We start from the raw sequence: 12491 nt of genomic DNA, 5'->3' as shown, positions 1-12491 counted from the left end.
GCAGAGCTCAAACTCACAAACCATGAGATCATGACCTGAGCTGAAATTGGATGCTTAACCGACTGAGCCACCAAGGCGTCCCTCAAGGCAAGTTTTGGTAATTATTATAGCAGATGTACAAAGTGCTTTGGGGATATAAAAGAGAGGAAATATAATTATGATGGGAGCAAGGATTAAAATGGGCTTCACTGTGGTGCCTGGGTGGCCTGGTCAGTTAAGTGTCCGACTCTTAATTTCAGCTCAGGTCATGATCTCAGATTGAGCCCCATGTTGGGCTCGCTGGCAGCATGCAGCCTGCTTGGGATCCTCTTTCTCTCCTCTCTCTGCCCCTCCCCACATCCCCCCCCACACCCACATGCATCCACGTTCTTTCTCTCAAAATAAACTTTAAAAAGTGGGGGGGGGGAGTGGGGGAAGGAGGGCTTCACAAAGAAGGTAATATTTAAATGAGACCTTAAAGGAAAGACACTAAAGATACTATTTTCTGAGGGGTACAGATGGAAGCAAAGGGATTCCATAAGGAATGTGTGAACTAAGTTACAGAAAAGAGGGAGAAAGCAAATTAAAGATAAATCCATTTAACTCATTTTCCTTCTGTAACAATTGTATTCTTCCAACTCACATGAGTTAATTATTCATCCAACTTGAGTTTTGGAGAGAGGATGTTTCAATCTCAATCTCATGTCTCAGTGACCTCTGGGTGACTGCAGCTTCTCTGGTACAAAGAAGGAGGGAATGTAAATGAAATTCTAGTTCCTTGGAGTAATGGGGGGGGGGGGGGGAGGATGCATACCTTTGGAGAACCCTGAGCACAAGATTTAGTGAATCTCTCTGGAGACAGAAATTCATTTGTTGTAGTTTCTCATTAGTTCCCATTTGTCCTTCCTCTTATTCTACTAAAAATAGAATTAAAAAAAAAAAATTAGCAACCTAAATTGAAAGTGGACATGGTCGATACCAGTTGTAAAACATAACCAGGGCAAATTTTAAACAGCATTTGAAAATTATTGTGTATCTTCTCCTACTTCTAATTTCAAGCCATGTCAGCAGGAAGAAGATAAAAACTAGCTGATGGCCCTGAGTTAATATTATAGGTATGTTTAAAGTACCCATAGTTCACTGTTCCATTGGCTATCTGTAATCATGGTTTACATCAACACTATTACTAGAGAAAACCAATCACCAGGAAGTGAGGGTGGGACAAAATGGTTCTCTGACTCATAAACTCATTAATATGATTTTTAGGTTTTTTACATTATAAATCGTATCTTTTGCCCAAATTAAAGAGTATTTGGAACCCATGCATTTGCTTGAACCAAAGACAAACTACTGAAGTGAAGGGAATTAGGTTTTGACTGGTATGTTAGAATATTTTGCAGTTACGTATTTTGAGCCATTTACAAGCCATCTGGCAAATGGAATTGGAAAAGCTGGCTTTTAGAAAGGTCCCTTCCCATCTCTAAACCTTAAGCTGAAACCGTTTTCAAGTTGATGTTAAATAATTTATAATTTCAATTCATATTTAGTTCTGTAGACTTTTTTTTAAAGTTTATTTATTTATTTTGAGAGAAGGAGCATGTGAGCAAGAGTGAGAGAAGGGCAGAGAGAGAACCCCAAGCAGGCTCCGCACTGTCAGCACAGAGGCCAATGCAGGGCTTGAACCCATGAACTGTGAGATCATGACTCGAGCCTAAATGAGTAGGAAGTTTAACTGACCGAGCCACACAGGCATCCCTAGTTCTATAGACTTTCTACTCTACTTCTCCTTTACTCTAATTAAGACGTGCTCTCATAAGAGAATCTGACATAGACAAAAGCAATGTCTACCTTTTGTATACATCCCTAACTGGAAATATTTCCCCATGTTTTCAGCTTACTTGACCCTTTGGGAGTGAGGCAGAAAGCAGTGGGAGGTGAACTGTTGTGGTTCTTTTTTTTTTTTTTAAAGAAACAGTTTGTTTTTTTTAACGTTTATTCATTTTTGAGACAGAGAGAGACAGAGCATGAACGGTGGAGGGTCAGAGAGAGAGGGAGACAGAATCTGAAACAGGCTCCGGGCGAACTGTTGTGGTTCTAATGTTCCTGCCTCCATCCCAAAGTCCTCCAAAGAAAGTCAGAATAGCTAACCTGCAACCACCTCCAAGAGGAAAAAGCTTAGAAGCATCTGTTCAGAATTCAAAATAGCTCACTCAAAAGTGAGAGCTGGCTGAACCACCATTATATTCACCAGCCATGTTAGGAAGGCTGGGTATTTTGGAGAAGGGTCATATGATTCCACAGTTCCTGAAAACTCTCCATCATGGCCAAATATGCAGCAAAAAGGATCCATCAATTAGTTACTGCTGTCAATTCATTAGAATAGCATATTGTTTTTCTGAAAACAGTACGATAGTGTTGAAAAAAATTCCTGGGGTGCCTGGGTGGCTCATTCGGTTAGGAGTCTGACTCTTGATTTCAGCTCAGGTCATGATCTCACGGTTGTGAGATTGAACCCTGTGTGGAGTTCTGCACTGGGCATGGAGCCTGCTTGAAATTCTTGCTCTCCCTCTCCCTCTGCCTCTCCCCTGCTCATGCTCTGTTTCTGTCTCTCAAAAATAAATAAATATTTTTTAAAAAGAACACAAGAATGAAAATGAGTATGAATGCCATTTATGAAATATTTTTAACAAAAAATTAAACTTGAAGCATAACTGGATCAAAAACAGGAAATTCAGGGGACAGAGAGACATGTTAAAGGACAGATGAGACGCAAACAGGAAAATGCAGTCAGGAGACTTTATAAACTGCAAAGAAAAAGCCAAAATGAAGTAAGAAAACATTAAGCAACTGCAAATATACCATTTATGAGGCAATTGGAGAAATTGAACCCTGCCCGGATATTTGATAGTTTGTTTTTTTTTTTTTAACATGAGAATGATATTACGGTTATATTTTTAAAATAGCCCTTATCTTTCAGAAATACATACTGAAATATTTATAGATGAAATACCTCAGATTTGCTTTGAAATAATTCAGTGGGTCATAGTGGGGGGAAGGGTGGGGAGATGGGTCGTAGCACAGGTGAAAGAAATTTGTCCGGAAGTTGGTAACTTTTGAAGGTGGGTAATAATTATATGGGGGTTCAATGTGCTATTCTATTTTGCTGATGTCTGAAAGGTATTGCCATAATGAAATGGCATATAATTCCACTGGTGGGTTCCTATTCTAGGGCAAATATAATTAATCAACTTTTACCAAACCACTTCAAAATCCTCTTAAGAGCTCAGTGCAGCAATACACCGAAAAGTATTAAGCAAGCAGATATCGAACACACCCCTGGTTTTTACAGATGCCTCATTCCTTACAGCTCAGGCGATGAACTGTCTCAACCAACTTGTTCTACTATAAGCTCATGTGCTCTTTGACACATATTTGAAGGCTGGCAAAACTTGATTTAAACCTTTAATAGTACACACAAAGAATCATTATCTTAATGGTTCATCTTATCCCTACCAAGGTAGCTGAACAAACAAGATGGGCAGGAATAATATTATAGCACAGCGGTTAAGTGCTCTTTTCTTAGAACTCATTGGGGGCACCTGGCTGGCTCAGTCAGTAGAGCATGAGACTCTTGACCTTGCGGTTATAAGTTTGAGCCCTGCGTTGGGTATAGAGATTGCTTAAAAATAAAATCTTAACAAAAAGAAAAACAAAAAAGAACCCACTGGCATTTGGCAACAGATAATAGAAAAATCAGCTTCCTAAAGTTTATTCAAAAGAAGTATTTTTTTCTCGCAGAACAAAAAGTTCAGAGAAAGACAAGTTGCTGGCATTGGCTCAACACATCAAGAATGTCAGGGTCTAGGTTTCTTGGACTTTTCCTCGTTGATAAAACATAGCTGCTACATCTCCAGTCCTCTCATCTGTGATCCAGGGAGGAAGGCCAGGTACAGGATGGGCAGGTAAATAAAGCTTTGAAAGATAGACATATTTCTATTTCCAACAAAATTGGGTTCTGTTGATAAGAGCAGAGAACGGATATTGTGTGGGAGACTAGCAGTGTATGCTACAGAATCCATTTAACCTGAGGTCTCCAAAATTTTATATTTTCTATGTTCTGGCTCATAATTGACCTCAATATATCTTAAATATATTTTTAAATGTTTATTTATGTATTTTGAGAGAGAGGGTGAGCCAGCAAGCAAGCGGGGGAGGGGCAGAGAGAGGGAGAGAGAATCCCAAGCAGGCTCTGTGCCACCAGCAAAGAGCCCACCATGGGGCTCAATCTCTCGAATGGTGAGATCATGACCTCAGTTGAAATCAACCTGAGTTGAAATCGTTAGATGCCTAACGAGCCACGCAGGCCCCCCAATCCATCGTTAAGTAAAGCACAAACCTACATAGACAGATAGATGTATGTATGCATGTATGTCACAAATATGCATCAGGAATTTGTGACCAAATTTATTTATTGGGATCCTATCTATATATTTTGATGTTTTGGGGTTTCAAAAGTGTCATCTCTGGGTTTTGAATCAAATTGATTAAGACAGGTGGAGTCACATTATCTACTTTGTTAGTGGTAAACTACATCAAAGAACAGTTTGGATTGGAAGATAAACTGGAATGCCTTTCTTCTTTCAAGGTATACTTTAGGACAGGTTTACGGGAAAAATTAAATGCACAGAGCACACTTACCCAATTTGTGAATCATATGCAAAACAGAAAGCCACATGGTGTGGAGAACCTCCATGCCTGCCTTTTAGCAGATGTTCCTGGGGAATGCCAATACAACCCAGGATTCCTTGGAAAGTGGGGTAAGCAAAATGACCAAAGCTCTGTGACCCTTAATATTTTATAAGCTCTGTTCTATTTTATGGGCTCAAGCAGGAATGTGGAAAGAGACAGACATGTTGCCCCTGTGTGAAAGATAACTTTTAGGTTAACAATTTTCATGAATGTCCCGAGAGTTGTCATTTTATGAGAATATTTAGTAAAGATTAGGAACCTGTGATAAAAGTATGAATGGGAAACACAAGCATATTATTTCTTACTGAAATATAATCCACAATAAATCCAAAATAAATAATCATCCAGAAAGACCTTGGTCTAAATAAACATGCTTCTCATTGAAGTACAATATGTTCTTAGCAGAATGTTTGCTTTTTCTCGGTTGGTTGCCAACAAAGCATCTACACACAGAGATTGTCAATGTTACACAAAAAATGTGTAAATATACATAGAAGATACTCTGAAAGGGAAGATTGCAGTTTAGTGGGTGGAAGAAACTAGATCAGAGGTGAAGGTGACTGTGGTAAGATGTAGATAAGCAAGTGACAGAAGATGATCAAGATAGAAGATGTAAAGAATTGGTCCCTGTGATGGTTAATTTTACGTGTCAACTTGAATGGGTCACGGGATGAACATTATTTCTGGGTGTATCTATGAAGGTGTTTTTTTTTTTGGATGAGATTAGCAACTGACTAAAGCAGATTGCTCAGCCCAATTTGTGTGGACATCACCCAAGCCATTGGGGGCCTGAAAAGAAGGTGGGGGAAGCAAGAATTTACTCTTTCAGATTGGGCTAAACATAGGTCTTCTGCCCTCAGACTGGAACTTACACCACCGCTTTCCGAGTTCCTCAGCCTTTGGATTTGGGCTCGCACCAGTGGTTCTCAGAACTTTGGGTTCAGATTGTAACTACACCACTGGCTTTCTTGGGTCTCCAGCTTGCAGGCGGCTGTTGTTAGAACTTCTCAGCCTCCATAACTGTGTGAGCCAATTCAGTAAAATAAATCCCTTTTTATGTGTATCTCCTATTGGTTCTGTTTCTTTGGAAAATCCTAATAAGGTTCCCCCAAAAGTTTATTGGTTTCCTTTAACCTGCAAGCACATGAATAGCCCAATTCCTCACATGATGTACATCATTGCCAGCAAGAAGAAACAAAAACAATCATCAAATGCTTTAATTATGAAGTTATTGGGGGAACACAATGAAGACAAATGCCAGGCCCCTGGCTCACATCTTAAACTGCAGAGTAGAACCCAGATTCAGATTATGCAGAACTATAGATCAGTCTGACAATGGAAACAAAATATCCTCATTGAAATTGCAAAATCTCCTCCCTGATTTAAAGCTCTTGGGTACCACGGGGTGGGGGTGGGGGTGCGGAAGGTAGCTGCTGAATGACCATTAAACTGCCCATGGATCAAGACACAAAGAAATCTGAAGCTCGTCTTAGAAATCCTTGTCAGTTGCCTTCCTATATTTTATTTTTACTTTGGTTTCTAGAATGAAAACATTTCCTTTTTGTGGAAAGGCTGTTTTGTTGTTGTTTTGGGTTTTGTTTTGTTTTGTTTTGTTTTTTCCCCAGATGACTGAAATTAACCTAAGAGGTTCCCCAGAGTGAAAGGCTCAGGGACAGCCCTCTCCCTCAAATGCCCAGCTTTGTCACTATGAAGACTGTTTGTAGTGAACAGCCAGTCGACAAGAGGCAATTATTATGAGACTATGGCAGTGATTTGGAACACGAGCTTACAGGGAGGTCTTTGTTCTTGAAAACATACAGCTTGTTGAAATTGTATTTCAGTCATCAAGATACTGGAGGTCTTCTCACGTCCTCTCCCAGGGACAGGCCTACCTAGTGTGGTCTTCACTGGAGTCCTCTTGAGGTAGATGTAGGTAAAAAGCTAATTGATGTTTAATTTTCTTGAGCCTCATTTTATGCAGGTGGAAATGTCTTACAGTGACTTTAATATGATTGTCATGTTTTAAAATGTAGCAATGTTCTTGGAGAGAAAAATTGCCATTCAAAGCCGGCAGGTAGTGTTTAGTCTCTTTAATTTGGCACAATATGAATACTGTGTCTCCCATTGTTATGGCAACACAGGATAAAAAATTAAGATATTAATATTAAAAATAATAATTATCCAAGGATCTTAATTAAGTGCTGGTGATGCTGTGGAAATTGGAAAGTGTTTTTTAAATGCCGACTGACATTTATTGTTATTTTTAAGTTAATTTATTTATTTTGTGAGAGAGAAAGCAAGAGTGAGCATGGGGATCAGGCAGAGAGATAGGGAGAGAGAGAATCCCAACCAGGTTCCAGCTGTCATGACCCAGAACTCAGTCCCACGAAATGTGAGATCGTGACCTGAGCCGAAATCAAGCTCTTAACCAACCAAGCCACCCAGGCGCCCCAGAAAAAATTAGAACTTTTATACATTTTATATGTTGTTGATGGGAATGTCAAATGTTACAGCCACTTTGGAAAATAGTCTAGCGGTTTCTCAAAATGTTAAACATAATTACGATACAATCCAATAGTTCCATTCCTAGGTGTATACACAAGAAAGTTGAAAACATGTTCACAGAAACTTGGACATGAATGTTCATAGCAGTATTACTCCCAACAGCCCAAAACAGAAATAACCAAAATGTTTGTCAACTGATGAACTATAAAGAAAATGTATATTCATATCATGGGATATTATTCAGCAATAAAAATAAATGAAGTGCTGACACATGCTACAACTTGGATGAACCTTGAAAATATGATGCCAAGTCAAAGAAGTCAGTCCCAAAGGACCAGACATTATTATTCCATTTATACAAAACGTCCAGAATAGGCAAATTTAGAGAGACAAAAAGCAGATTGGTGGTTACCAAGGTTAGAGGTGGACAAGGGGAGATTGGAGGCTTGATAGGTAAGGAGATGGGATTTTTTTTTTTGGGGGGGGAGGGAGTGGGTAATGAAATGCAGTGATGGATGCACAGCCCTGTAAATAAACTAAAAGTCACTGAATTGCAAACTTTCAATGGGTAAATTGTATGATATGTGAATTACATCTCCATAAAGCTGTTTATTGAAAGAACAGCCAGGGGTGCCTGGGTGGCTCAGCTGGTTGAGAGTTCGACTCCTGATTTTAGCTCAGGTCATGATCCCAAGGTCGTGGTATCAAGTCCTGCATCAGGCTCTGGGATTGAGCCCCGTGTCAGGCTCCACGCAGAGCATAAAGCCTGCTTAATATTCTTGCCATGCATGCATGCTCTTTCTTGAAAGAAAGAAAGAAAGAAAGAAAGAAAGAAAGAAAGAAAGAAAGAAAGAAAGAAAGAAAGAAAGAAAGAAAGAAAGAAAAAGAAAACCCAAATGTAACAATTCAAGCATATTCAAAGACTTAAAAATAAAGTTTCAGAAAAAATAAGGCTTAGCATCTAATGGAAAAGGTTACCGTAAAATTACTTAGAATCATCTATTCTGGTATATTATCTTGAATTACAAAGTATGTTCCACCACTGACATAAATGTAATTTTTATACACCCAGTCAACTAATTTAGTTATCAACTGCAACAAGTTATCCCCAGAAAGAAATACTACTTAGAGGTCCACATTCTATGGGTTTTTATTGTCATTCATCCATAGATCCCCAGTGCCAATTCTCAAATGGCATTTCCCCACATTCTTCAGGAATGTGACTTCTAACATTTAATAAAAAATAACCATATTCAAACACAATTTCCAAATACTGCAAACATCTTGTTGTCATTCTGTACTTCAAGAGACAGGTCAATACTGACCTTGGTACACTTTCAACTTAACTGAAATGAAAGGTATTGTCTTTTGCTTTTCTGTTGCTAAAAGAGGCAGCCAGAGGTAGCAGAGTGGGTAAAACTTGGAAGGTAGAGGCATTAAGAGGATGACAGCATAGGTTGCCTCTGAATAGATGATCTGTTTGGCCCAGGAAGTGAAGAAATGAGAACTGGCCAGAAACCTACAAATGCAGACCTTTTGAACAACTCAGAGCAGAGGGTTTTACTGGTTTCCATACCTGTCACCCAAACTCCCCTGCTTGCACTCTCTTTCAAAATAAACATTTCAAAAAATGCATAAATACTAATATGAACCATATGAAAGTGATGTTTTTATGGGTCAAGACAATTAAGTATTGGCAATTTCCTATGTTTCAACCTAAGTCACCCATCACGCAGGTTAAGAAACAGAACATTACCCAGTTAAAACTATCACACTCCCCTCCTTCCTTCCATTTGAGGTGATTGCTCCCTTGAACTTCTCGATCATTCTCGTGCATTTTTTTGTGTGCACATTTCTAAAACTTCACCACTTGTCAGCATCCTTAAAGGTTTATATGCCTCTTATATGGTGACATCAAGCTATATGTATTCTGCTACTTGCATTCTTTGCTCATTTTCATTGATGTATTTTACTATACACATGAACAATTTAACAACTTTTTCTGTTGGACATTTAGTTAGCGATTTTACTATTACAAAAAACACTATCACTTTCCTGAATATATCCCCTTGGGTGAATCTGCAGCACATTTTAAATTTTGCATTCTCTGATTCTAGGAATGTTAGGCATTTCCCCCTACATTTTACTGAACTTTCCTCTTATGTGAATTGGCTACATTCTTTACTTTTCTACTGGACTGTCTCCCTTACTAATTTCAAGGAGGATTTTATAGATATTAATCCTTTATTGGTCATATGCTTTGCAAGTATATTTTCCCAGTCAGTGGACTGCCAAAACACTTTTACAACAGCTTTATAATATATCTCAGTGGTTGGCAAACTACAGCCTGTGAGCCAAATCCAGCCCTCTGCCCATTTTTCGTAAAGTTTTGTTGGAACACAACCATTCCCATTCATTCACCTATTGCCTATAGCTGTATAGTTGAGACAGAGACCATATGGCCCTCAAAGCCTAGAATGTTAACTATCTGGCCCTTTACAGATAAAGTTCAGTAACTCCTGGTCTATTTCTTCAAGTAATTTACTTAATTGTTCCTCTAATTTTATACATACAGGGCTTCCTTTTCAATTAAAAAATTAATATGATGAACATCTTTATGACTAAATGTCAACTTTTTTTCCTTGGGGCTTTCAAATGGAATCCTGGATCAAAGTCAGAAAGAAAATGTAAGGCTTCTGAGATAACTTCACGACCTGCTTAAAGTTTTTCAATTTCCTTCCCATGACTATTAGACACACTCTTCTATTTTCCCAGCAATGAGCACTATTACAAAATTATTTGATCAAAAATGAAATCTGGCTGAAAATTACATGAGTACCAAGATAATTTCTTCTTATTTAATATTTTATATTTGGTATCTCATAAGGTTAAGTTCTCCCATTCTTTCCATTTTTCCCCCCTAGAAAAATGATGTATCTCCTACAGCCTCTTCATTCTTCAAAATGAACATGAGAATCAATACACCAATCAAGAACAAAGGTTCTTGGACAGACTTGCATCTAAATTCCAACTCTACTATTAAAAACCATGGTACTTGGGGCGCCTGGATGGCGCAGTCGGTTGAGCGTCCGACTTCAGCCAGGTCACGATCTCGCGGTCCGTGAGTTCGAGCCCCGCGTCAGGCTCTGGGCTGATGGCTCGGAGCCTGGAGCCTGTTTCCGATTCTGTGTCTCCCTCTCTCTCTCTGCCCCTCCCCCGTTCATGCTCTGTCTCTCTCTGTCCCAAAAATAAATAAAAAAACGTTGAAAAAAAAAAAAAAAAACCATGGTACTTTAACCTAAATGTAAGACAGGAAGCCATCAAAATCCTCGAGGAGAAAGCAGGCAAAAACCTCTTTGATCTTGGCCGCAGCAACTTCTTACTCAACACGTCTCCAGAGGCAAGAGAAACAAAAGCAAAAATGAACTATTGGGACCTTACCAAAATAGAGCTTCTGCACAGCAAAGGAAACAATCAGCAAAACTAAAAGGCAACCGATGGAATGGTAGAGATATTTGCAAACGACCTATCAGATAAAGGGTTAATATCCAAAATCTACAGAGAACTTATCAAACTCAACACCCAAAAAACAAATAATCCAGTCAAGAAATGGGCAGAAATGGACATCAATAGACACTTCTCCAAAGAACACATCCAGATGGCCAACCAACACATGAAAAAATGCTCCACATCACTCATCATCAGGGAAATACAAATCAAAACCACAATGAGATACCACCTCACACCTGTCAGAATGGCTAACATTAACAACTCAGGCAACAACAGATGCTGGTAAAGATGTGGAGAAAGACTATCTCTTTTGCACTGCTGGTGGGAATGCAAATAAGTGCAGCCACTGTGGCAAACAGTATAGAGGTTCCTCAAAAAACTAAAAACAGAACTACCCTACGACCCAGCAATTGCACTACTAGGTATTTATCCAAGGGATACAGGTATGTTGTTTTGAAGGGACACATGCACCCCAATGATAGCAGCACTATCAACAATAGCCAAAGTATGGAAAGACACCAAATGTCCATTGATGGATGAATGGATAAAGAAGATGTGGTATATATATACAATGGAGTATTACTCAGCAATCAAAAAGAATGAAATCTTGCCATTTGCAACTACGTGGATGGAACTAGAGGGTATTCTGCTAAGCGAAATTAGAGAAAGACAAATATCGTATGACCTTACTTATATGAGGACTTTAAGACCTATAACACATGAACACAAGGGAAGGGAAGCAAAAAGAATATAAAAACAGGGAGGGAGACAAAACATAAGAGACACTTAAATATGGAGAATAGAGGGTTACTGGAGGGGTTGTGGGAGGGGGATGGCCTAATGGGTAAGGGGCATTGCCTAATGGGTAAGGGGCATTAAGGAATCTACTCCTGAAATCACTGTTGCACTATTTGCTAAATTGAATGTAAATTAAAAAACAAACAACAAAAAACAAACAAAAAAACCCATGCGACTTTAAAATTGTTTAAAAACTAAGACCTAACACGTTTCTTTCTGAAAACAGCAAACACTGTCTGCTACATAGAATTGATCTGAAGGTTAAAAGAAGTAACATGTAAAGGGCTTAGCATAGAGCCTCACAGATTAAGCACTCTGGTATTTGACAAATAATAGTACTGTCCACTAAAAAAATTCCTTTGTGACAACTGCATTAGATCTATAAAACAGTAAGAAAAATCTGGCACAGAATTAGCATTAAGTATGTATCAGTTGATACACTATCAATAAAGAGGTTATTTAAAATTCACCACGATAGGGGCACCTGGCTGGCTCAGTCAATAAAGCATGCGACTCTTTATCTCAGGGTTAATTTGAGCCCTATGTTGGGTGTAGGGATTACTTAAAAATAAAATCTTAAAAAAGTCATCAGGACAATTGCATTAAACTTATAAATTAGGGAATTCACATCTTTACACTGGCTTTCCTACCCTGAAATATGGCACTAGTTTTGGTTTTGACTCAGGAATTTTCTAAAAAACTAGAATGGAATGTTGTCCCCGTTCCCAAGCCCTTAAAGGGGAAAACGTTCTAGAAAACATGGAAAAATTTTAAAGACAAAGTGGTCGTAGTACCTCATGGGTTCTACTTGTCTTACACATCACACTATAATTTCTGTAGTTCATCAAATATAAAACATCTATTTTTAGTTGCACTTGTTATTTTACAAGGAAAAAAAAAACTTGATTTACGTTTGATACCAAACCTGAATTTACACCATGTAAGAAACA

The 12491-nt window shown here is 38.6% G+C and overlaps 1 long non-coding RNA gene across 1 annotated transcript; it reads left to right on the top strand.

Annotated features, from left to right (window-relative positions):
* The first annotated feature begins 3739 nt into the window (after nucleotides 1-3739).
* LOC109248549 (uncharacterized) lies at nucleotides 3740-10284 on the top strand. The gene is made up of 3 exons (XR_002072112.2): nucleotides 3740-3941; nucleotides 4625-4796; nucleotides 10158-10284. It is a non-coding gene; the product is annotated as an uncharacterized LOC109248549 (long non-coding RNA).
* Nucleotides 10285-12491: the final 2207 nt, after the last annotated feature.

The sequence above is a fragment of the Panthera pardus genome, unplaced genomic scaffold (assembly GCF_024362965.1).
Source record: "Panthera pardus isolate Hobbes unplaced genomic scaffold, ASM2436296v1 HiC_scaffold_15, whole genome shotgun sequence".
Classification (NCBI taxonomy): domain Eukaryota; kingdom Metazoa; phylum Chordata; class Mammalia; order Carnivora; family Felidae; genus Panthera; species Panthera pardus.
Note: the sequence above shows the minus strand (reverse complement) of the source record. Positions and strands in the feature narration are given on the sequence as shown.